The 3191-nt window shown below is 55.4% G+C and overlaps 1 non-coding gene across 1 annotated transcript; it reads right to left on the bottom strand.

The window, feature by feature from the left end:
* Positions 1 to 1616: 1616 nt before the first annotated feature.
* TRNAS-GCU (transfer RNA serine (anticodon GCU)) lies at positions 1617 to 1698 on the bottom strand. Its single transcript has one exon. It is a non-coding gene; the product is annotated as a tRNA-Ser (tRNA).
* Positions 1699 to 3191: the final 1493 nt, after the last annotated feature.

Raw genomic sequence — 3191 nt, forward strand, 5'->3', positions numbered from 1 at the left:
ACCAAGCTCATCTGTCGATGAGAAAGAGTTCTGCTCTTCTTCTCTTCCCTGAGGCTGGCCAGGTGAGTTTAAGGTGCCCATGAAGAAGCTGACCTCTCCGCAGCAGGCAGCCCCTTTCTCATCTCCCACAGGCTCTGCCTCTGGATTCAGACCCAACTGGGCTGGCAGTGGGGGCAGTGGTCCCCTTTACCTGGCTCACAGGCCTTAGGGATATGCGAGGCTGGCGGCGGGGTGGGGTCAGCAGCATTCTGAGCTCTGAGCCCCTTGGCCAAACCCCAGTCTCTTCTTCTCGTATCTTGTTTGCCTGCTGGCGTGTGCGGGCACACTGCTCACAGGTGCTGATCAGCAGGAGCCACGAGGCATCCTTGGAAGTGCAAACCTACTGGGAAGGGCACCCAGAGGAGAGCAGGGTGGGGAGAGCAAGAAGCCCACGGTCGTGGGGAAGAGATATCCGAAGGAAATTGGGAGAGGGAGGCAGGTGGCCAGGGAGGCAGAAGTGCAAATGTGTGTAAGAGAGGGGAGGTCGTGTGGGCAGGAAGAGGCTCCAGCCAGCTCTGTGCCTTTCACAACCACGCTGGATCGTCCCTGTTCCTCTGACCCCTGCCAAGTCGCTCCTGACCCCCCGGGACAGCACATCCCTTGGTGGCATGGCTGGCTGCTCCTGCCTCCACACGGGTCTTCCCTGCAGATCCCTGCTTTGTCACAAAACCGGTTAAGGGCTTGGCGAGTCTGAAATAGGAGGGGAGGCTGTGAGAGCTGGGATTCTTCCCACACCTGATGGAAGGGAATGAAGAGGGAGCCAGACTCTTCTCAGTAGTACCAACTGGCAGCGCAAGAGTCAATGGGCACAAATTAAAACACGTGAAATTCCATCGCAAGGCAAGAAACCACTTTCTTACCGTGAGGGTGGTCAAACAGTGGACCAGGTTGCCCAGAGAGGTTGTGGAGTCTCCATCCTTGGAGATACTCAAAACCCAACCCGACTATGTCCTAAGCAACCAGCTCAAGTTGACCTTGCTGGAGCAGTTGGCTTGGACTAAAGGATCTCAGGAGGTCCCTTGCAACCCCAACGATTCTGAGATTCTGTGAACAGATAAGAGCAATGTCTCCCATAGCAAAATACCTTACCTGAAATGTTCTGTGACTGGAAGTGCTTTACGCCTATTTTGGTTTTTGTTCCCATGGCTGGTTGAGCCTTACCGAAGGCAAGGTAAACAACATCCACCGCTCTTCCCTTCCCCACCAAGCTAGTCACCTCGCTGTAGAAGGCTACCAGCTTGGTTAAGCATGACTTCTCCTTTGTAAATCCATGCTTGCTACTCCCAGCCACCTTCCTGTGCTACCTATGTTTGGAAACTACTTCCAAGATGTTCTGCTCTATCGTCTTCCCAGGGACTGCGGAGAGGCTGACCATCCTGTGAGTTCCCTGGATCTTCGTCCTCTCCCTTCTTGTTCCTCTTGCCTATGTGGAGACAGAAGAGGTTGAGGTGTGTCCTGAGCCACTTCAAACCCTTGCAAGTTTCTTTTCAGGCCACTCTCATCTCAAAACAAAGGCTTACTTGGGGGCACACATCGAGCTGCTCACACTCAGAAACTCTGACCATTGTTGGGCTGACCGACGAGGATGGGATTCGAACCCATGCGTGCAGAGCACAATGGATTAGCAGTCCATCGCCTTCACCACTCGGCCACCTCGTCAGCATGCTGCTGCTGCTCCTGCCACTGCTGCCGCTGCTCCTGCTGCTGCTTCTCCTGCTCCTGCTCCTGCTCCTGCCACTGCTGCTGCCACTGCTCCTGATCTTGCTGTTCCTGCTCCTGCTCCTGCTCCTGCTCCTGCTCCTGACACCTACACCTTTTTAACCTGCTTCTTGACATGGCAGAGAAGGAGCCAGCCTCCAGCTTTTGCCTTTTGGGACTGGTCCACTCTCCCGACAGCTGGGCTCAGCTCCAGGGACCTTTCGGAAATAGGTCTCAGCATTCACATCAGAAAATGACTGAACAGCGGAGCCCCCACGCTCCTTCCCGGGAAGGAACACGGGAGAGCGACCCCGGCGTGGCTCAGCGCCTCCAAAGGACTTGAGCCTGGCTTTGAGATTAATTTGTCACCAGCCACGTTCCCCTCGCACTCTGGAAGGATACCACCAGCTCATACGGACAAGAGTCACTCACACTTGACTGGTGGACTTTTCACCAGGACAGAGCATGTGCCTCAGGCTTGGCTGCGGTGTCTCTGTGCTGTTCCCCCTGGCGCTCACCCAGGATCCCGTCACAGGCTGCTTCTCTCCCAGCACAGCTAACAGTCAGGAATGAAGAGGGAGCTGAAGGGCACCAGCCCCACTGCACACAACTCCTCTTTTTACCTGCCAGAGCTCCAGTGCTGCAGAGAGTTGAAACCACTGCACTGGTCCCCTGAGCCCAAGCCTCTCTGTGCCTTGAAGGTCAGACCTTGAGCTGGGGGAAACGGTGCAGAGGCCAGGCTTGCTGCCCCTGGTGGATAACAGAAAGGTGGGTAGGGGATTGCGCACTGTGGGATGGACACCGATGGCAGGGCCCTGGGATCCTCTCTTTCTGCTCTGCCCGGTTAATTCCTGTCCTGGACAAAAGGGAGCACTGCACAGCCTTGGGGGCTGGGACCAGAACCACTTGCACCCTGGTCACTCCGAGTAGTTTCCCCAGCCCGAGCCAACCCCATGGGCCTGTAATGGCAGAGATATGTGAACAAGGAGGACCGGCAGATTCAACATTGCCGCTGGGGCAGGAGTCCACAGCAGGAGGGACGACTGGCCTGGGAAACACAATGCTCTGCCGACCTCCTTCCCCAGACTGATGGCACTCCCTGTTGTGGATATGAAAAATTCCTGGGATTCACTTTCTGAGTTCTTAACAGAGACGTTCCTGACAAAGTAGCCAGAGCCACCACTGGCTCTCATTCATCCAGCAGTCTGTTGAGTCGCTGCCGTAACCAATGCAGCACAGGGAGATTCAACAGAAAATTCAGGCTTCCCTCATACTTTGTTTTGTGGCTTTCGAGGTGTCCCGATGGGTAATGGGGCTCCTTCCACAAGAGCTCTCGCCCCAAACCGGCCTTGTCTCCATTGCTATGGGATGTCAGGGGCAAACGATGAGGCCCTCTCAAGCCCAGGAACTACGGAGAAAACCGTAGTTTTACCAAGGGAGGAACTCTTTTGAAT

The sequence above is a fragment of the Harpia harpyja genome, chromosome 14, assembly GCF_026419915.1.
Source record: "Harpia harpyja isolate bHarHar1 chromosome 14, bHarHar1 primary haplotype, whole genome shotgun sequence".
NCBI classification, from domain to species: domain Eukaryota; kingdom Metazoa; phylum Chordata; class Aves; order Accipitriformes; family Accipitridae; genus Harpia; species Harpia harpyja.